The sequence below is a fragment of the Leptonychotes weddellii genome, chromosome 16, assembly GCF_054177405.1.
Source record: "Leptonychotes weddellii isolate Sample4059 chromosome 16, ASM5417740v2, whole genome shotgun sequence".
Classification (NCBI taxonomy): domain Eukaryota; kingdom Metazoa; phylum Chordata; class Mammalia; order Carnivora; family Phocidae; genus Leptonychotes; species Leptonychotes weddellii.
Window position 1 is genome coordinate 32,185,652 of NC_138384.1, and position 23,419 is coordinate 32,209,070.

Sequence of the window (23,419 nt, forward strand, 5' to 3'; positions counted from 1 at the left end):
TATCCGGGGTCTTTTCTATTCCATACACATTTTAGATTTGTTTTTTCTATCTCTGTGAAAAATGCTGCTGTTATTTTGATAGGGTTTCCATTGAATGTGTAGATTGTTTCGGGTAGCATAGACATTTTAACAATATTTGCTCTTCCAATCTATGAGCGTGGAATGTTTTTCCATTTCTTTGGTTCTTCTTCATTTCTTTCATAAGTGTTCTATACTTTTCAGATCTTCTACCTCTTTGGCTAGGTTTATTCCTAGGTAGCTTATGGTTTTTAGTGCAATTGTATCATTTAGTGGAATGGGATTGATTCCTTGATTTCTCTTTCTGCTACTTCATTATTGGTGTATAGAAATGCAACAGACTTATGTATGTTGATTTTATATCCTGAGACTTTGCTGAATTCATGTATCAGTTCTAGCAACTTTTTGGTGGCATCTTTCAGGTTTTCTACATAGAGTATCGTGTCATCTGCGAAGAATGAAAGTTTGACTTCTTCCTTGCCAATTTTGATGCCTTTTACTTCTTTTTGTTGTCTGATTGCTGAGGCTTGGCCTTCCAGTACTATATTGAACAACAGTGCCAAGAGTGGATATACCTATTGTGTTCCTGACCTTAGGGAAAAAGCTCTCAGTTTTTCCCCATTGAGGATGGTATTAGCTTTGGGTCTTTCATACATGGCCTTTATGATGTTTTCGTATGTTCCCTCTATCCCTACATTGTGGAGGGTTTTTATCAAGAAAGGATGCTGTATTTTGTCAAATGCTTTTTCTGCATCTATTGAGAGGATCATGTGGTTCTTATACTTTCTTTTATTAATGTGGTGTATCGCGTTTTTTGATTTGCTGATATTGAACCACCCCTGCAGCCCAGGAATAAATCCCACTTGGTAGTAATGAATAATCCTTTTAATATTTTATTGGATTTGATTGGCTTGTGTCTTGTTGAGAATTTTTGCATCTATGTTCATCAGGTATATTGGTCTGTAATTCTCCTTTTCGGTGTGGTCTTTATCTGGTTTGGGGATCAAGGTAATGTTGGCCTCATAGAATGAGTTTGGAAGTTTTCCTTCCATTTCTTTTTTAGAACACTTTCAGAAGAATAGGTATTAATTCTTCTTTAAATGTTTGGTAGAATTCCCCTGAGAAGCCATCTTGCCCTGGACTCTTGTTTGTTCGGAGATTTTTGATTACTGATTCAATTTCTTTGCTGGTTATGGATCTGTTCAGGCTTTCTGTTTCTTCCTGTTTCAGTTTTGGTAGTTTATAGGTTTCTAGGAATTTATCCATTTCTTCCAGATTGCCCAATTTTTTGCCATATAATGGCTTATAGTGTTCTCTTATTATTGTATTTCTGTAGTATTGGTTGTGATCTCACCTGTTTTATTAGTGATGGTAAGTCTGGCTAGAAATTTATCAATCTTTTTAATTCTTTCAGTATACCAGCTCCTAGTTTCATTGATCTGTTCTGCGTTTTTTTTTATTTCTATACTATTGATTTCTGCCCTTATCTTTATTATTTCCCTTCTTCTACTTGTTTTAGGCTTTCTTGGCTGTTCTTTTTCCACCTTCTTTAGGTATAAGGTTAGGTTGAATATTTGAGATTTTTCTTGCTTCTTGATGAAGGCCTGTATTGCAATATACTTGCCTCTTGGGACCACCTTTGCTGCATCCCAAAGGTTTTGGACTACTGTGTTTTCACTTTCATTTGCTTCCATGTATTTTTTTATTTCTTCCTTAATTTTCTGGTTGACCCATTCAGTCTTTAGTAGGATGTTGTTTAACCTCCATGTATTTGTGGTCTTTCCAAATTTTTTTCTTGTGGCTGACTTTCAAGTTTCATAGCATTGTGGTTTGAAAATATGCATGGTATGATCTTGATCTTTTTGTACTGGTTAAGGCCTGATTTGTGACCTAGTATGTGATCTGTTCTAGAGAATGTTCCATGTGCATTCAAAAAGAATGTGTATTCTGCTTTAGGATGAAATGCTCTGAATAGATCGGTTAAGTCCATCTGGTCCAGTGTATCATTAAAAGCCATTGTTTCCTTGTTGATTTTCTGCTTAGATGATATATCCATTGCTTTGAATGGGCTGTTAACATCCCCTACTATTATTGTATTGTTCCCAATGAGTTTCTTTAATTTTGTTATTAATTGATTTGTATATTTGGCTGCTCCCAAGTTTGGGAATATAAATATTTACAATTCTTAGATCTTCTGTGCGCCTGGGTGGCTCAGTCGTTAAGCGTCTGCCTTCAGCTCAGGTCATGATCCCAGGGTCCTGGGATCGAGTCCCACATCGGGCTCTGTGCTCGGCAGGAAGCCTGCTTCTCCCTCTCCCACTCCCCTGCTTGTGTTCCTGCTCTCTCTGTCAAATAAATAAATAAAATCTTAAAAAAAAAAAAAAACAATTCTTAGATCTTCTTTTTGGATACACCTCTTTATTATGATATAGTGCCTTTCTTCATCTCTTATTACAGTCTTTGGTTTAAAATCTACTTTGTCTGATAGAAGGATGGCTCTTCTAGGTTTCTTTTGAAGTCTGTTAGCATGGTTCTCCAGTCCTCACTTTCAATCTGGGGCTGTCTTTTGGTCTAAAATGAGTCTCTTATGAGCAGCATATCAATGGGTCTTGTTTTTGTTGTTGTTGTTGTTGTTTTTTAATCCATTCTGATACCCTGTGTTCTTTGATTGGAGCATTGAGTCCATTTACATTCAGAGTGATTATTTATAGATATGAATTTAGTGCCATTGTATTACCTGTAGAGTCACTGTTCCTGTAAATTGTCTCTGTTCCTTTCTAATCTTTGTTGCTTTTGGTCTCCCTTTACCAGTCAGAGTGTCCACTTTAATATTTCTTGCAGAACTGCTTTAGTGTTCGTGAACTCCTTTAGTTTTTGCTTGTCTTGGAAACACTTTATTTCTCCTTCTATTCTGAATGACAGCCTTGGCTACATATTTTTCCATTCAGCATGTCGAATATATCATGCCACTTTCTTCTGGCCTGCCAAGTTTCTTTGGGTAGGTCTGCTGCTAAACTTGTGTCTACCCTTATTGGTTAAGGACCTTTTGTGCCTAGCTACTTTCAGAATTCTCTTTTGTTAGTATTTTGGTGGTTTCCCTGTGATGTGTCTTTTTGTTGGCCTGTTTTTGTTCATTTTGAGGGGTGTTCTCTGTGCTTCTTGGATTTGAATGCCTATTTCCTTCCCCAAATTAGGGAAGTTCTCAGCTGTAATTTGTTCAAATAAACCTTCTGCCCCTTTTTCTTGCTCTTCTTCTTGTGGGACTCCTATGATACAGATATCATTGCACTCTATGGAATCGCTGAGTTCCGTAAGTCTATATTCATGATCTAATAGTTTTCCTTCCCTCTTCTTTTCTGGTTCATTATTTTCCATAATTTTATCCTCATGTCACCCATTCATTCCTCTGCTTCTTCCATCCTGTTGTGATTACATCCCGTTGGTTTTGCCTCTCACCTATAACATTTTTTATTTCAGCCTGACTAGTTTTTAGGTCTTTTATCTCTGAAGCAAGGGTTTCTCTGATGCCCTATGCTTTTTTCAAAGCCCAGCCAGTAATCTTATGACTATTGTTCTAAATTCTTACTCAGATATATTGCTTATATCTGTTTTGAGCAAGTCTGTGTCTGATTTCTTCTTGATCTTTCTTTTGGGGAGAATTCCTTTGTCTTGTCATTTTGGCTAAGTTTCTGTCTTTTGAATATTATGAAAGCTTGTTATGTTTCCTGCTCCTGAGTGTAATGCTATATTAAAAAGAGGTCATACACTGTCCAGGGCCTGGCTCTTCAGGAAGTGTTTCTGGTATGCTGTGTGCACTCTGCTGTTGTGTTTTCGCTGCTCTTTCCCACAGGTCAGTCCTCTGCAGGGTTCCTCCTTGCTTGCTTTGGGGAGTGTTTGGGCCTTTAACTAGGTGTGCTTTGATTTATTTGTTAAGATAAGCCTGATTAAAAAACAAACAAACCTGATCCAAGAAAAAGAGAAAAGGAAAAGGAACCAAAAAAGCAAACAGACAGAAAACTATAAGCCTGATTGCAAAAAGAAAGAAAGAAAGAAAACAAAAAGAAGCCTGATCTAAAAAATGAGAAATTATAAGCCTGATTCCAAGAAAAAAGAAAGAAAAAAAGGGGAAAGGGAGGGAAGCCTGGTCCTATTTCCACCAGAACTGAAGCTGACCTTTAGGAGCACTCTTTGGTCAGTAGACTTGGTACATGTAGGGGGCCTGTGTTGGTCCTGTGGGGGAGAGGCCCACTGCACTGGCTGACAGTCAGACCTGCCCTAATAATGATGCTCCTGCAAGGCACAGGGCACCTGGTTTGGCTTGAGTGGCTCCAGCTCCCACTGGGGGCTCTTTATTGTTCACTGAAGTCCCACCTTGTAATGGGCAGGGTGGGGTGGGGGGGATGGAAGATGGCATCATCCAGCCCTCTTCTCCCCAGGGAGGGGAACTCTCAGCTGCCACTGCTCAGGAAGCCCTCACAGAAAATCGAACAGTCTCCCCTCCTGTGGCCCAAGCCTCTGTCAGATCTCCGCCCTTGACCTGTCTGTGCCAGGGTATAATCACACCCAGCAACGTAATTCTCCTCTGTTTTATCTCTGGCACATGGCTGGGATTCAAAATGCCAAGTCTTAACGGATCTGGTAAGGCATGGTCCTGCTTCCCTCCCCAGGAGGAAAGCCTCACAACACTGGACTTTTCATTTTAAATGCTACTAAAACCATTATACAGTATTGACCTTTATAGCTTTGATTTTATTCTACTCATCCTTCTCCCAGCCTGCACAGTGGTTTAGTGTTCCAGTATTTATGCATGATTATTGCTATTTTTTGGTTTTGACATTTGTGTGAAGTAGCTAATGTAAACTGAACCACAAAGCTATACTTTAAAATATCTTTAAGAATACATGAGCTATAATGTATAATGTGTTTTAACATGAAATCTTAAGGGGCACCTGGGTGGCTCAGTTGGTTAAGCATCTGCCTTTGGCTCAGGGCACTATCCCAGGGTCCTGGGATCAAGCCCCGCATCAGGCTCCTTGCTCCACAAAGAGCCCACTTCTCCCTTTCCCAGACTCTCAGTCTCAAGGTTGTGAGTTCAAGCCCCACCTTGGGTGTAGAGATTACTTAAAAATAAAAAATCTTTAAAAAAAAAAAGGATCCTATGCATTGTCATTTTAAAGAAAACTTAGGAATTGTACATTCCATTAGTCATGTTTAAACTAATTTAATCTACTAGTAACCAGTACTTCAAATAGCTCATTAAGTATTTTAATTACAGGTTTTCATTTAATTCTGTGAATGGACTATTTTCTATATTCCATTAATCTTTTTTATAACAACTATAGTTTTAAAAGTCTAAGGGTATTAAAAATTACTTTTTAAAACAGTTTATTTAAAAGGCTATTATAAAATGTTACAATAATCTATATGGGATTTTGCAATATGGTTACAAATACATACTAATAATTTATAAAAGTTTATGAAATGGATAAAATTCTTAAACTTCTAAAAATTAGACTGGTTCAGCCAAGATCAGCTAGTTAGTAGGAAACCATTCACTGACACTTGAAATGAGAAACAGAGATACTTCCAGAAGCTCCCAGTGGTGAAAAACACAAATAGTGGAAGGCTGGAATTGTATACCAGTATCTAACCCTGTGAAATTTCATTTTCCATTTGGGCTCTTTATTTTAGCACACCTTCCCAGTTGTTGTTGCAGTTGTGTAAGAAAAATGTTTTACTTAAAACCATATAGTTTTATATAAAAAAATATAACTGTCTCACTTCTAGGAAGTGAGCTTTTGCTGTAATAATAATAAATTCTGCCTTGGAGCACTTAGGAGTGGGTTTTTGGTTTGTTTGGTGTTTTTTTTTTTTTCTGACTAAAGCACAAAGGATGGAATTTTTATTCTGATGTCACTGAGGATATTACGTTCTTGCACTGAATTAATAGACTACTGGTACTTTTTACTTGTTCTTAAGCTTGACATTACAGAGTCTTAAAATTGTAATTTCAGGGTGACATTTGGAAAAACACCATCAGCATCTACCCTTTTACTTTTTTGATTATGCAAGAGAATTTTAAAGCATTATTCCTTTTTTTTAGTAGTAAAGTTTTGGTTTAGCACTTGTTTTGCTTTCTGATTACAAAATAAGGCAGTTATAAAACATCTGGAAAATCTGGAAGAGTATTTTTAAAAAGCTATGCCCTTTGCCACTTATTAGATATAAATACTATAAGCACTGAGCATTCTCTGCTAGCTTCTGGTGGTTCCCAAAGTTTCAGGCAAACCAAAAGAAGCTGTGGCAGTGAAAACTGATACTTCTAAATACTGGAATTCAGAATTACAGAAACCACAATTCATTTAAAAACAAACAAACAAATAACAGTAGCCAATATTTATTTTATATCATGTACCAGGCCCCCTGCCAAATGTTTTACATGAATTGTCTCATATAATAATACCTATATATGATGACTTTCAGTGGAAACACATTAGAATGTATAACTTTTTAAAATAGTACGATCTTGCATATTACAGAAAGAGAAAGCAGAAAACTAGCTTACAAAATAAGTTATACTCCTGGTTCTGCTCTGCATTTCTGACATATGTGAACAAACATAAACAGAGCACTCTTTAAAACCAGACTGCTTCCTTCTGTGCTGGGGCAGAATGTTAAGCACCTGAAACTATCTACTAGCAAGACAGAAACCAGTTTGGAATCACAGGATATGGGAGTTTTTATAAGCCTTAAAAATTATTTTATCCAATCGTATTATTTTAAAGATTTTTCTAAAACTGTAAAACAGAGAAGTGAAGTGATTTGCCCATGCCCACACTTTGCACTGGCTCACACACTTGACAAAATTTCCTGTACTGTATAAATAAGATGCTTGAAAGGAGCTGATCTTACGGATTTTAGCCAGTGTTGGTATCAAATAGTTGCTTTGGATTTATTCTTGATGAACATTCATGACCTGTAAACTTGGTATAATTAACCTGATATGAACAGAAACTAACAAAAAAAAAAAACCTTATTAATAACAAGATAAAATACTAACATATATATAAAATTTCATGCTATATTGTGTTTCTCAGCATTTAATTCAGTTCTTCCTTTCTTTTTGAAGTTGTATATAATTTTAATAAGCTATGATTTAAACTGTACTGATGAGCCTGTCACATTAATATACAGAAAATATAGTAGAGAAATAAAAATAAAAATTTTCCTAATATAGCCTGTACATTTGAAGAAACCTAATGCTTTCCAGACTTTTTTTTTTAACTTTATTAACCCAAGAGAGGAAGAAGATAGAAGTGTGTATGTGAGTAGTTGTGTCCCTTTTTACTGATTGGAAACATAAAGGGAAAACAGAGGGATTTAGTGATAAAGCCAAAGCTAAAAGTAAAATTCCACTCTTCTATATATTCTTTGAGAAAGCAATCTAATTACTGAAAGTAGCTAAAGACATTGTCTTTCTGCCTCATGTCAAATATACAGAGCTAGTAGAGCCCAGAAATCATACAGTCTGAGTCTTCCCTGCCTGCTGCAGTTACTAGATCCATGTCACTAGGAAAAAAGTCAGGTTGTTCTGTAGATGAAATAATAATTTCAGGCTAAGAACAGGTTAACCTTTATAATAGTATTTAGGAGTTCTGAATTCCTAATTAAACAATATTATCAACCAGAATATTAATTAGGCTCAAGGATTATTACCATTCCTTCTTGCAACTGTGCTTGCAGAAAACAAGGAAGTGCATATTCTATTTGTATTATGTAGACATCTCCTTTTATAAGACATATGTATGTATAATATATATAACATATATGTATATAGGTATGATATATTTAAATAATCTCTTGATCCTATTGCTATAATATGAAACTTCAAATTTGAGAGAGGAAATCTTATAAAAAACAGAAATAGATATAGGAACCCAATTTTTAGCTTCCTATATACAAAATGAAACAGACTATTATATAATTTTGAATAAATACTCTCAACTATGCTAAACAAGACACAGACAATTTATCTTGTACAGAAAATAAAATAATCCACTGCTTCATCGATTTTTCCATCTCCCATAAAAGTAGGATAATGTGTTTTTTAAATGAGTTAGTGTCTAGTGGCCACGTGTTTTTTCATAAGAGCTCCATTTGTTTTGTGACCTTGAGTGATATACTGGTCCAAGCTTCAGTTTCCTTTTCTGAGAAAAAAAGATTGTGGGAATCAGCTAAATGTATCTCACAGTCTTTCTATGAGGATTAAGGAAGAGCATATATGAAAGCAAATTCCTGTTCAGAGTTTGGCAGTTACCAGATCAGTGAATGTTTACTAAAAAGATGCTTGAGGGGTGCCTGGGTGGCTCAGTCCGTTAAGCAGCTGCCTTTGGCTCAGATCGTGATCCCAGGGTCCTGGGATCGAGCCCCGCATCGGGCTCCCTGCTCGGCGGAGAGCCTGCTTCTCCCTCTACCTCTGTCTGCCGCTCTGCCTACTTGTGCTCTCTCTCTATCTGTGTTAAATAAATAAATAAATAAATAAATAAATAAATAAATAATATTTAAAAAAAAGATTCTTGATAAACTTTCTTAAGGATAATTTCAGTATACTCACCAAAAGCTTTAAGATTGATCCCAGAAATAATTCTAATTCTGTAGTTATTCCAAGAAAATTATCAGAGATGTGCCAAAGATTTGTGTATAATATACCATTTCTGTAAAGATGATCTTCCCAATGGTATTTTTAAGAGGAGAAAAAGTTGGATTATAGAGTGGAGGAGAACCTAAATGTCCTAATAAGAATGGGTGTGTATTTTTTATATATATACTTATTTATTATCTCGCATGTGCGCACGTGCGAGAGAGAGAAAGCGAGAACAACAGAGGTGGAGGGGCAGGGGAGAAACATACTGCCCACCGAGCAGGGAGCCCGATGCGGGGCTCAGTCCCAGGACCCTGGGATCATGACCTGAACCAAAGGCAGATACTTAACCAACTGAGCCACCCAGGTGCCCCAAGAATTGGTATGTATTTTTATGCATATATCTATCTATCCATACATACAGTGGAATACCATGTAGTTATGTGATAGAAGCATATTTAATAATGTAGGAAAAGATTGTATTATGTCAACCAAAAAGAAGATTACAAAATTACGTGTAGCATGATTTCACATATGTAAATTTTTTTTTTTTTAAAGATTTTATTTATTTGAGAGAGAGAATGAGATAGAGCGAGAGAGCATGAGAAGGGGGAGGATCAGAGGGAGAAGCAGACTCCCCGCCGAGCAGGGAGTCCGATGCGGGACTCGATCCCCGGACTCCAGGATCAGGACCTGAGCCGAAGGCAGTGGCTTAACCAACTGAGCCACCCAGGCGCCCTCACATATGTAAATTTTTTAAGTATGCATATTAGTCTACTCAGGCTGCCATAACAAAGTACTGTACACAGGCTGGGCAGCCTAAACAAGAGAAATTTGGTTCTCATAGTCTGGAGATTGGGAATTCCAAGATCAAGGTGTCAGCAAAGTAGGTTTCATTCTGAGGCCTCTTGGCTTATAGGTGGCCTCCATCTCCTTGGGTGCTCACATGACCTCCACTTTGTGCATGCAGTGAGTGAGAGAGAGAGAGAGCAAGAGAACAAGCTCTCTCATGTCTCTTCTTATAAGGACACTAATCCTATCAGATCAATACTCCACCCTTAAAAACTCATTTAACCTTAATTTTTCCTTAGAGGCCGCATCTCCAAGTATGACAGCACCAGAGGTTAGAACTCAATCTATGAACTTTGGGGGGACACATTCAGTATGACAGTGTGCTATCTTACAACAAATTGGTAAGAATATCTGGATGGTTGGATCACAAGTGATTTTTATTTTCTTCTCTACATTTTTTAATTTTTTCTATAATATCCTCAAAATATTCAGAGAAGTACGTAGACACAGTAGATGATTATAGTGGTTGCTTTGGGCTGAGGGTGGGAATAAGAGGACTAGGGCATGATAGCTAAGGGTACAGGGTTTCTTTTTAGAAGTGATGAAAGGTGATTATGGTGATTATGGTGATGGTTGCACAACTCTGGGAATACACTAAAAACCACTGAATAGGACACTGTAATTGGGTGAATCTATCTCAAAATGTGAATTATATCTGAAAGCTGTTACAAAATATGTGTGTGCACGTGTGTGTGTGTGTGTGTGTGTGTGAAGGTGGTTTTGGAAACTACCATTTACATTGCTAACAGGAATCTGTCTACTTGCAAGAGGAAGATGTATGCATGTAATATAGCTAAAGAACAGTGAAAAGTGCTTTATACTTGAATTATATGTGCTATAAGATTATTGAGATCAAAGAAGGCTTCTGTGAAAATGATAGGTGAGAACCTAGTTCCAGAAAGATGGGACAACCAAAATGGGTAGTAGCACAACATTCCAGGTGGAAGGCCATGATCACAGGAATAAAGAACGAGCAGATAGTAAGAAGTAGAAATTAATTCACCTTCAGGGAGAATATTGATGGTATCCATTGATGAATGGGCATTTATGGCAAAGAGAAGATTGTCAGTGATCCAATAATTGCAGAAACTTACTGTATTAGTTGGGGTTCTCCAGAGAAACAAAACCAATTATATAGAGAGAGAGGGGGAAGGGACAGGGAGGGAGGGAGAGAGAGTTTGTCAGGCAGGAAAACCTGATATTCTAATATATAGGCCATCTGGCCAGAGAATTCTTACTTAGGAGAGGGTCAGACTTTTGTTCTATTCAGGCCTTCAACTGATTGGATGGGGCCCATCAACATTATGAAGAGCAATCTCTTTTACTCATTTTACCAATTAAATATTAATCTCATCCAAAACTGCTTACACAGAAATATCTAGAATAATTTTTTGGCCAATTATCTGGGCACCCCATGGTCCAGTCAAGTTGACATATAAAATGATCACACTTACTCCTTACATTTTTCATCAAATTGATCCTTTGTTCACATAACTGTGTGAATTAAGAATATAAATTTTGCAGCAATGTTCAGAGGGGAAAAAAAAAATGGAGGTACATAATGAAAAGGTCAGATCCAGGGTGACCACCTTGGCATGTAGGTGTGAGGTGATAAGAATGGTTATAGTGATGGGTGTATAGAGGAAAAAAGGTAAAAGTCTACAGCTTGGTGGAATTTTACATAGGTATACCTCCTTATAGCTCACACCCAGACCAAGATAAAATATTTGCAGTACCCCAGAAGGTCCCCCAACCCAGTCAATACTCCCTGAAAAAGTATATCCATTGTTCTGATCTCTGTCACCACAGATTCATTTTCCCTATTTTGAATGTCATATAACAGCAAGCATACAGTATTATACTCTTTGCCTCTGGTTTCTTTACCTTAGCATTATGTCTGTGAGATTCATCCAACACATACGTTTGTAAATAGAATCTTACTAAACATTTTTGCCTGCGTCTTGTTTTTTTTTACCTTAGCAAGAGAGCGTAAACACTCTTTCAAGTCCGCAGTTACAGGTCTCTTTCATTCTTCTTTGGGGGTGTGGGGGAGTGAAGGAAGAGCTTATTTAACTTAGTTTCAGAGGTAGAATTTAGTGATTCATCAGTTGCATATAATACCCAGTGCTCATCACATCATGTGCCCTCCTTAATGCCCATCACCCAGTTCCCCCAACCCCCCTCTTCTCCAGCAACCCTCAGATTGTTTCCTAGAGTTAAGAGTCTTTAATGGTCTGTTTCCCTGTCTGATTTGTCTTTTTTTATTTTTCCTTCCCTTCCCCTATGTTCATCTGTTTTGTCTCTTAAATTCCATATATGAGTGAAATCATATGGTATTTGTCTTTCTCTGACTGAGTTATTTCGCATAGCATAATACCCTTTAGTTCCATCCATGTCATTGCAAATGGCAAGATGTCATTTTTTTAAACCAAAAGATACAAGTATAGTGATTCGAAGGAACACATGCACACCAATGTTTATAGCAGCAATGTCCACAATAGCCAGAATATAGAAAGAGCCCAGATGTCCTTCATTCTTTTAATAGCTCCATGTCATTCCATAACACTGTACATGTTCCACAATTTACCTAGTATTTTGTCTCAGTAGATACATAGGTGGTTTCCAATATTTCACAGACATGAAATCAGTGAGTTGAGGGGCTGTGTTTTTAATGTTAATAAATAATACCAAATTACCATTCCCAAAAGATACAGGCATTTACATTCCCACCAGCATATGACACTGTCCAATTCAGTACCTATTCATCTGAGAGCTCTAAATTTTTATTTCATTAATAAATTTGGTCTTTAAGATAAGTAATACATGCCAATTATGAAAAAAATACAAGAGTAAATAGTAAAAAGTCAGTCTCCCTTTCACCCATCTCCCACTGGTCCAATTCCTTTTCCCAAAGACAACTTTTTTGTGTTTCTCCAAAATATTTTATGTATATACAAGCATATATGTGTATATACTTTTATTTTACATAAATGATTGTTCTAGGCTTTCTTCACTTATAACAACATATCTTGGAGATTATACCACGGCAGTATAATCTAGAACTGCCTCAATATTTTAACTACTGAATAGTACCACGTAGTATGGATACAACATAATTTAATGAGTTCTTTTAAAAAGATATCAAGGCTATTCAATCCCTTGTTGTTGTTATTATAAATAATGCCACAGAGAATATCCTGTAGGATAAATTTCTAAAAATGGCATTATTAAAAAATAACACGTGAATGTTTTAAATAAACAATTATTGAAATAGACATACAGAAAAGTATACCTAAATACACAAACCTGTAAATTTTCACAAAATAAAATGTACCCATGTAATTACACCCAGATCAAGAAACACATATAACCAGCAACCAGAAGCTTCCTCATGTTCCCCTGTTAGTTACTAACCCACTTTTCCTAAAAGTAACCACTGTTTTAATTTCCAATACCACAGATTAATTCTGCCTGGTTTTGAACTTTATAGTATACATTTTTTTATTTTAACAGATGTCGCTTCATAGAAATTGTATCAATTTACCCTTTTATCTACAGTATATAAGAATGCGTATTTCCTGGGCGCCTGGGTGGCCCAGTCGGTTAAGCGACTGCCTTCGGCTCAGATCACGATCCTGGAGTCCCAGGATCGAGTCCCGCATCGGGCTCCCTGCTCAGTGGGGAGTCTGCTTCTCCCTCTGACCCTCCTCCCTCTCGTGCTGTCTCTCATTCTCTCTCGCAAATAAATAAAAAAAAAAAAGAATGTGTATTTCCTAACACCTTCACCAACCAATGGGTTATTAAACTTCTTGATTTTGCCAATCACGTAAGTGGAAGGTATTTTCTCTTTTATTTTGCATTTTTCTTATGCTGAGTAAAGTTCAGCATCTTTTCATATGTCTAAGAGTCATGTGTATTTTTATTTCTACAAACGTTTAGTCCTTGTCTTTTTTCATTGTCTCATTTATAAATGCACTGTAGTATATATTAGGGAAGTTAATCCTTTGTTTTATGTGCTACAAATATTTTTCCTAGTTTGTCATTTATCTTTGATTTTATTGTTTTTCCTACAGACATTTTTCTTGGTCTTCTCTTTTTTGCCTGTTAGGTATAAAATTGATTTTTTTTTCCCTGACTGGTGAGGTTGAATGTTTTTGTTTATGTCTTTAATTATTTGCATTTTCTCTTCTGGTATTGCTTCTTGATATCCTTTGTTTTCTATTGGATTATCATCTTTGAATGCATACCTAGAAGCTCTTTGTATATGAGCAATAGTATGGCTTTGTAATGTTTGTTTAAAAGGAAGTTTACCCCCTTGTCATTAGTTTTGTAAATTTTTATGTCTTTTTTGTATTGTAACAGCTTTGAGATATAATTCACATACCATACTATTCACCCACTTCAGTGGCTTTGAGCATATTCACAGAATTGTGCAACCATCACCACAATCCATTTTAGAAATGCTTATTACCACAAAAGAAACCCCCATACCCTTTAGTAATCACCTTCAATCCCCTATTCTCACCCCAACCCACCCCAGCCCTAGGCCCACTACTCTCTGTGTCCATAGATTTGGCTGTCCCAGACATTTCCTATATATGGAATCATATAAAGTATGGTCTTTTGTGACTGACTTCTTTCACTTACCATAATGTTTTCAAGATCATCCATGTAGTATTGCCAAATAATATTCCATTATATGAATATACCACATCTTGTTTATCCATTCATCCGTTGATGAATTTGGGCTATTATGAATAATACTGCTGTGAACATTAATGTACAAGCTTTCATGTGGACATATATTTTAATTTCTCTATTTTAATATCTCTTGAGATATACCTAGGAATGTGAAATGGTGTCTTCGGAGTTTATTTCATTTTGTTTTGTTTTTTTACCATCTTAACCAGTTTTTTGTTGTGGTTAAAAAAAAACACATAACATAAAGCTTACCTCTTGGGGTGCCTGGGTGGCTCAGTCGTTAAGCATCTGCCTTCGGCTCAGGTCATGATCCCAGGGTCCTGGGATCGAGCCCCACATCAGGTTCTCTGCTCAGCGGGAAGCCTGCTTCTCCCTCTCCCACTCTCCCTGCTTGTGTTCCCTCTCTTGCTGTCTCTCTCTCTGTGTCAAAATAAATAAATAAAATCTTTTTAAAAAATAAATAAATAAAACTTACCATCTTAACCATTTTTAAATGTGCAGTCAGTAATGTTACGTATATTCACACTGTTGTGAAACAGACCTCCAGAACTTTTTCATCTTGCAAATCTGAAACTCTATACCCATTTAACAACCACCTCTCTTCTCCTCACCCTTAACCCCTGGGAACCACCATTCTACTTTTTGTTTGTATGAATGTGACTACTTTAGATACCTTATATAAATGGAATCATACAGTATTTGTCTTTTTGTGACTGGCTTGTTTCACTTAGCATAATGTCCTCAAGTTTCATCCATGTTGTAACATGTGACAGGATTTCTTTTTAAAGCCAAATAATGTTCTATTGTATATATATACCACATTTTATTTATTTCCACTCATTCTTCAGACATTTATTTGGGTTACTTCCACCTCTTGGATGTTGCAAATGTGCATTGCGTTGTGATTTTGGTTTCCATTTCCCTGATTGCTAATGATGCTGAACATCTTTTCATGAGCTTTGTATATCTCTATATCTTCTTTGGAGAAATGCCTATTCAGATCCTTTGCCCATCGTTTAATTGGGTTGTCTTTCTATTATTAAAATACAAGAGTTCCTTATATTATTTGTGTCCTTGCCAAATGTAATTTTTTGTGTTGAATTAAAGTCTAACTTTATTTTCCTCCAAGTAGCCAATTATCCAGTACCATTTATTGAATAATCCATCTTTTTCCTCCTTCAACAAGTACTTATTGAGCAAATACATTGGGTTAGAACCTGAGAAAATAATAAAATGATGCAGAGCTTACATACTAGTACAAAGATAGACTTGTGAGAAAATAATTATTCAGCAAGATATTGTTTAAATTAAGTTTATGAAAATATTTTGTGACAAGAAAAAAAGAAGTACCAATATCTGCCTGGAGTTCAGGGAAGAGAAACAAAGGAGAGGGAGAAATTAGGTCATGGAAAGCTGGGAGAATAAAAGAGTGAGAACCAGGTACTGTGCTGGGTAAGAAACTTAAACACTGAAAACTGTTTTGCAAATGTAAAACATTTATTTCAATGTTTCCTCAGATTGTAGTTCATGTAATTGTACTATAGCAAATGAGCAGGTATCTTCCTTTGTGATGAAGTATATCATGCTCATTTTTTTGGTGTCTTTGTATATACTTTATATATACTTTATAAACTTTGTCTATACTTTATATGCCCAGCCTAAGTATTTCTGTTATAATGATTGTCATTTCACATTCATAGAATATAAATAAATGTAAGATACCTTCTTCCTATGGATATGTTTGAATTAACAAATATTTATAATTATTATTGAGATAATTCATGCTTACTGAGCACAAATGTCAGCCATCTCTCTTTAATGCATAACATATAGAATACTTAATAGCATATAATGTCCACTTCCTTCAAAGATGGCACTTCACATGAAGGGATGGTAATAAAATTATATTTCAAAACTGTTACTTATACAAAGAATATTCAGACATTCTAACCTTTCCTTTTTTGGTGATTATAGGATAAACGTGTCATTAAATTATTTTTGTATACTTGTTACAAACCCATCAATTCTTTTATAGTTGTGTTCTCCATAATAGTTATCAAGGGTGCCCAAAATCTTTGACCCAGAAACTTTGACTAGATAAGTGGAAAAAGTCTAATTTGAGATACAGAATGCTAAATGTGTTTTTCTCAGTATACATTTTAATTGGTTTGCATTTGGCACTTCTCTGTCAGAATCTAAGTCATCCTTGGAATTTAGCTAACCACTTGGAAAATAGAACTAACGGTAGGTATGGTATGATGTGACTAATTATCTCACCTATATATTTCACAAAACAGCATCTTAACTGCTTAATAAATGCTTTTAAAATATTGGTATAAAGTGAACAACAGAAACTTGATTTACTCATATCTAAAGGAACTGAATTGGTTTCTGCTTGTGATTATGACTCAGTAGAGCATATTAATAGATTATGGGGGGGAAATTAGAGTTCACTTTAAATATAAGCTTAGGCTATAACAGTAATAATGGCCTTTTCTTATTTTTCCACAGTTCTCAGTGGTCTCTGTTCTAATGACTGTCCTCGTAAGATAACAGTAAGTAAACTTAATTCTCAGTTGTAAAATTTTCTGTGAAAATTCCCTGCATAGTATATATACACAAAATAGTTATAGGTTACACTCAAATTGTTATTATTTAGAAGTGACTAAAGTATCCTTCAGTGCTCAAAAGAACTTTACTTTTTACAAGGAATAAGATACCTTGTCTAAAAAACTCTCACCTTAAGGTTCACCTCCTTTATGAAGCCTTTTCTGATACCTTGGAAAAGTAAGCACCCCTCCCATTATTTCCTGGCATACTACTGCCATTTTGGCATATATAATACTTGAACTCACTTCTGTTTGTATTAAATGCCTCTCTACCCTAGACTGGAATCCCTTGAGGTCAAGAAAGCTCTCATCTTTGTATACATGGTATAGCACAGGGTCAAGCATATAGTAGACAATGAATTTTTTTTTTGTATAGTCTTAATATTGACTTACTGTCTAATGGAATGTTTCAGTGAAATAACGAAGTGTAAAAATAATTAGGCTTTGTTTTTGAAATTGCCAGTACATGTAAATCGTAATAAGAATATTACATTATATTTTGAGTGTGTGTGTGTGCATGCTCCCGCATGTGTTGGTATATCCCTGCTTGGGTCCTCATAGTAACCATTGTTTCATAAGGAATTACTTCCATGTAAAGATAAGGAAACTGAGGCTCAGAAAAATTAAATTGCCCAAAGTCATAGAGCTATTAAGGAGTGGAACTAGAACACAAAGCTAGATGTTCTGATAATAGCATCATACTTTTACTACCCCAGTTAAGCACTACATGACCAACATTGTGTGTATGGTTGGGAAATTACATATTTAAGACACATGGAAACCGACCCTGACCCAGATTTGCATGCAGAGACTTAATTTAGACTCAACTCAGGAGCAACAGCTATGAAGTAGTAAGGAAAGGAAGATTAGCAGAAGTTGGTCTGTGACGCATGGGGAGCTGTGAAGCTAGGATGGCCCTTCAGAGATGGCCCAAATAGAGGCAGAGGAGCCAGGCCTTTGTATTCCTCTATCAGTCAGACACTGCGTGCATGCAGTCCCCAGGAAAGGTTTATAATTGGTAGGAGCCAGCTCCCTTTGGCCAAAAACAGTTTCCAGGTGGGAACCCAGCTGTGAACTCTCATCAGCCAACACTTGGAGCAGCTCAGGAAATAACTACCTCAGTCCTGAAGAGAAAATCTAGACAATGCATCACATATCCATTATGAATGTATGTAAGTGCCTGGTCAAATCCATCTGCTTTCATATCATTATAAAAAGGTAGATATATAGTGGGGGAGGCTATGGGGAGGGGAATGCAGAAGATATAGGGGAAATCTCTGTACTTGCCCCTTAATTTTGCTGTGAATCTAAAACTGCTCTAAAAAATAAAGTCTGTTTTTTAAAATTTTTTAAAGTGTAGATGTAATTAATCAGAGGCTAAAATTAATTTGGTTATTTAGGTATTGTCTACCCAGTCTGTGAAATGTTCAGACCTTTTGTTCCTCTTCCTTTCTGTCATTGACCATATTCATTACATGATCAAACAAAGAACTTTAAAACATTGAAATGGAACCCACTCATTTTACCCACAAGTTCTGGCAGAAAAGGTGATAGGAAAGGTTGCATGATAAGGCAGGTTATACTTCTAAGATCAATAATGCTTCCATTCTCTTTATCTTAAAATAAAAGGAATTTTAATTGTAGGGAGAACAGAATCATTTAGAAAGCCATGTAAGTAAAATTCAGCATGCAGAGCTGTTCTTACAATGATTACACTAACAGTCCAGCACCTTTGGGCTTTTTTGCAGGTGACACATCTGCCTCCCATTCATCCGTTTATTACTTTCTTTGAAGTTCAGATCCTGTTGAACTGCCTTCACATAGATCATTTTCCTTCCCCACTGATATCATAGATCACAGTTTTATGACAACCTAAAAGAAACAAATACACACTACACTTCCCCAGTTTTCCATATATCAAATGTGTGCCCACTTGTAAAATTATTATTATTTTATGAAAAAGTGGGCCTTCTTCATATTGACATTAGATCCACTTGATCATGGCAGAAAGTATTATTTTAGGTATGACCCTGTGTGAGACTCAGAGGGTAAATGCATCTAATGTGATATTCTTTACCACTTGAGTTGATTTATGAGTTGAATAGCTCTTCTGCTGCCAGTATGCTCCCACCTGATACAGGCAACCTATCTGATACATGGAGAGAGGAAAGAATTATTCAAGTCAGAAACCAATCCCACCCAAATTCCTTCATCTCCATTTTGAAAATCTCAGGCCACACTCTGGACCTTATCTACCAGAACTATTTTACTTTTGAAATTATAATGCCGTCCATTCAGCTATCTGACCACAACCTATTTTCCCAGCCCTCTCCCGTTACTGTACCTGTACATCTTTAAGACCATTAGTCTCTTGACCTCTTGCCTTTACCTTCCTCCTTTAGCTGCCATACAGAGCCTCACTCCTGCCATTGCTTTTAACTCCCATAAAGCACTCTCCTTCCACTATGCCTGCCTAGCAGAATTACAGCCCTGGGTTAGTCCAGCTATCTACCTTGTTCAGTACTAGATCTAGGCTCCTGGGCACTTCTGAAGGAAAAAAATAAACAGCTTCGCATATTGGTACCACAACTGGTTCATGGCCTTCAACCTGAAATAAGCATTCTTTTTTTTTTAAAATATAAATACTGAGGTGGGGGGGGTTTCTTTAAGATTTTTATTTATTTATTTGACAGAGACATAGCAAGAGAGGGAACACAAGCAGGGGGAGTGGGATGGGAGAAGCAGGCCTCCCGCAGAGCAGGGAGCCAGATGTGGGGCTCTATCCCACGACCCCAGGACCATGACCTAAGCCGAAGGTAGATGCTTAACGACTGAGCCACCCAGGCGCCCCTGAAATAAGCATTCTTAATTGTATCAGTCTTATATAGATTCCTAGTCCTCTTTCCTCCCATTCTTTTTCTCTGATTACTTTCAGGATTTTCTCTTTGTCTTTGGTTTTCTGCTGATTGAATATGATATGCATAGGTATAGATTTTTAGGTATTTTTCTTGTTTTCATTAGTTTTTCTCTGTGTGTTTCAGTTTTGGAAGTTTCTGTTGATCTTCAAGCTCACTGATTCTTTGTTCATCTGTGTCTGGGCATTCCTCATTCCTATTATAGTATTTTATTTGTATCATTTCTATTTGATTCCTAAGAGTTTCCATCTCGGGACGCCTGGGTGGCTCAGTTGGTTAAGCCTCTGCCTTCGGCTCAGGTCATGATCTCAGGGTCCTGGGATCAAGTCCCGCATCGGGCTCCCTGCTCAGGAGGGAGCCTGCTTCTCCCTCTGCCTGCCGCTCCCCCCTGCTTGTGATCTCTCTCTCTCTCTCTGATAAATAAATAAATAAAATCTTTAAAAAAAAAAAAAAAAGAGTTTCCATCTCTCTGCTTATATTAATCTATTTTTGCATGTTGTCTACTTCTTCCAGGAGAGCTCTTAACATATTAATCATAGTTATTTTAAATTTCTGGTCTGATAATTCCAACATTCCTGCCATAACTGAGTCTGGTACCAATGCTTGCTTTCTCTATTCAAACTTTGTTTTCTGCCTTTTAGCATGCCTTGAAATCTTCTGTTGAAAGCCAGAACTGACGCAGATGGGCCTTTATTATGAGGTTTTATGTCTATCTGGCGAGGATAACTCTAACAACTGTATTTTCTGTTTGTGGTAGCTGTGCTCTCAGAGGCAGCATTTTTCTAAATTGGCTTTTTGTCTCCCCTGTTGTCTTTGTGTTTCCCTACAAACTTATACTTAAACAGAGTCTGAGGCTTGCAATGCTTTTAGCTGTAATCCCATTATTAGACAGGAGCCCATTGATGTGGTGATAAGGAACAGGGGTAGAATATGCATCCTATAGTCCTGTGATTGGGTCTTGGACTTTTAGTGAGCCTGTGTCCCTGGGATGTGACGTTCTCAAGTGCTTCTTAGCTTCCCCTCCCCCTAAGACAGGACAGGAAGGTGGGAGGGGGCTAAAGTTAGGCATTTCCTTTCCCCCCACGTTGGAAAGGTTTTGGTAGAACCCAAGTCACTTAAGCTTTGGTAAAGTTTTGGTAATAGTTTTCCCCTGAGGGCAAGGTGTTAAGAATAAAGAGATCTGGGCATATTTCAGAATGCTTACTTCCCCTTCGTATGCCAGAAGCATGAGAGTTGTTTTGTTTTCCAGTCTTCCCCCAAGAATCTGGTGGAATTCTGGAGGTAAAACTTTTATGTGGGCCTCCTCTAAGACTGCTTCCTTCCCTCCCCCAGAGTTTTGAATTCACAAGCTAGTTCATATTGAGCTTCCAGCAATTTCTCAATTACAGTTTAAGTGTCCTAGCATACTGGCTCCAGTTTCAGTCTCCTGCTTCTAGGCCTCCGCTCCCAGTAAGCTGTGATTGATTCTCTGTATCCACCCCTCTCTCCCGTTTTCAGGGTAGCAGTTTGCCCTGTGACCTCAGTTCTCTGAATCTAAGGAGAGTTGCTTTTTACTTTCTTCAGCTTTTTTTGTTGCTTTTGTGAGGACAGGAGTCATGACTTCAAGCTCTTTACATGTCAGACCAGAAACTCCTTGCATTTTTACCAGTATTGCTTTATTTTTTTTTTTTTTTAGATTTTATTTATTTGACAGAGAGAGAGCACGAGGGGGAGTGGCAGGCAGAGGAAGAGGGAGAAGCAGGCTCCCTGCCAAGCAGGGAGCCCAATGCAGGGCTCGATCCCAAGACCCTAGGATCATGACCTAAGCCAAAGGCAGACACTTAACGACTGAGCCACCCAGGTGCCCCCAGTATTGCTTTATTTTTATTTCTTACAGCTTTATTGCAGTATAATTTGACATGCAATAAACTGTACATAATGATCATATTCAGTTTGATGTTATGTATATATTGTACATATATATACACTACATATATTTAAATGGATATATATAAAAAATACCAATATAATGAAATATATATCATAACGAAAATTTTTGTGCCCCTTATCCCTCTTTCTCACCTTCCCTGACCCTCATTCCCTATCCCACTTTTTCTCAGTCACCACTGATAGGTTCTCTGTTGCTTAATTTTAAAAGTTGTTCTTGTCCATGTTACTTCACGGCTTTTATCAATATATCTTCCTTTGTGTCATTTATTGCTCTTTACCTTGACTTTTTTTTACTTTTTTTTGAAAAATTTTAAACATCTACAGAAGTATAGATTAATAAAATTCCTTGTGCCCATACTACCACCCAGTTTCAGCACTGTCATCATACATACTCACCTACTAATTCCATTCACAGCCTCCCTGAGGTTATTTTAAGGCAAATCCATCATATCCTGTATTCTGTAAATTCTGCCATGTGTATCTCTAAGATAAGGACTTTACATATTAGACCAGAAACTCCCATTTTTCATAAGAACTATTTTGTATCCTTTCCAGTCTCCTCTTACATCCATCCCCAACTTCCAGTTCTCAGTAATTGACCTTGCTTCCTACTTCAAAGGGAAAATAAGAATATAAAATCAGAATCTTTTCAACTATCTTAAGTAACTTTGGGAAAGTTATTTAACTCTTGTTAAGCCTCATTCTCCACATCTATATAATGGGGGAACTAATTATACCCATTTATGTTAGCTTACTATTGCCACTGTAACAAATTATCATAAACTTAGTGGCTTAAAACACAACACAAATATATTCTTTTACACTTCTAGAGGTCAAGTGCCCAAATACGCTTCACTGAGCAGGACTCCCTTTGGAGGCTTTAGGGAGAATCCATTCCCTTGCCTTTCACTTCTCAAGGCCACCTACATTCCTTGGCTCATGGCCCTTCTATCCATCTCCAAATCCAGCCATGTAGTATCTTCAGATCACTGACCCTAACCCATCCTGCCTTCCTCATTCACTTTTAAGGACCCTAAATGATTACATTGGGCCCACCTGAATAATCAAAGATAATCTCTCCATCTCAGGATCCTTGATCATGTGTGCTAGCCTCAGCAGCAGATACACTAAAGTTGGAACGATACAGAGAAGATTAGCATGGCTCCTGCGCAAGGGTGACATGCAAATTCGTGAAGCGTTCCACGTTCTTAAGAGAAGAAAAAAAGTCCTTAATCACATCTGCAGATTCCCTTTTGCAATATAAGTTTATCAGCAGGTTCTGGGAATTAGGATGAAAACATCTTGAGGGGACCATTATTCTGCCTGCCACACTCCCTCCTAAGGTTTTTATTAGGAGAATTAATGTAGGCAAATCATAATAGAGACCTAATACACAATAAGTACTCAAAAAGTGTGTCTGCTATTATTTGTCAATGGTAAATGGTATTTCTGTGCCTCTATAATATCCCTGTTTTAGTAAGGATAGTGAGTTCCAAATATTTGAGAAATGCTGGTGTTCTGTTTGTCTTCAAAACTAGTGGTCTACTTGAATTTTTGACTTTTTCTTATCATGTCAGTATGTATCATAAGTTTATGAAATATGGAGATGAAAGATATCAATATTTTTAGTGAAAGCTGACATAAACATCTGCGAATCAAAGAATATTTATATTCCTATTTCCTGATTTTTCTCTTTAAATACCAAACTAATTTTTCGAATCTTTTATCTTCAGTATAACATACTCTATGTTAGT

General features: G+C 36.9%; 1 protein-coding gene and 1 non-coding gene across 2 annotated transcripts in view; both read left to right on the top strand.

Annotated features, from left to right (window-relative positions):
* Positions 1 to 14,183, top strand: part of LOC102746541 (phosphorylase b kinase regulatory subunit beta) — a 249,833-nt gene extending 235,650 nt beyond the window's left edge. The window contains exon 13 of the mRNA XM_081806639.1: positions 14,174 to 14,183. The gene's annotated coding sequence lies outside the window, so the exon portion shown is untranslated. The remainder of the gene's footprint in view (positions 1 to 14,173) is intronic.
* Positions 14,184 to 22,768: 8,585 nt separating this feature from the next.
* On the top strand, positions 22,769 to 22,875 carry LOC115939669 (U6 spliceosomal RNA). The gene has a single exon (XR_004074444.1). It is a non-coding gene; the product is annotated as a U6 spliceosomal RNA (small nuclear RNA).
* Positions 22,876 to 23,419: the final 544 nt, after the last annotated feature.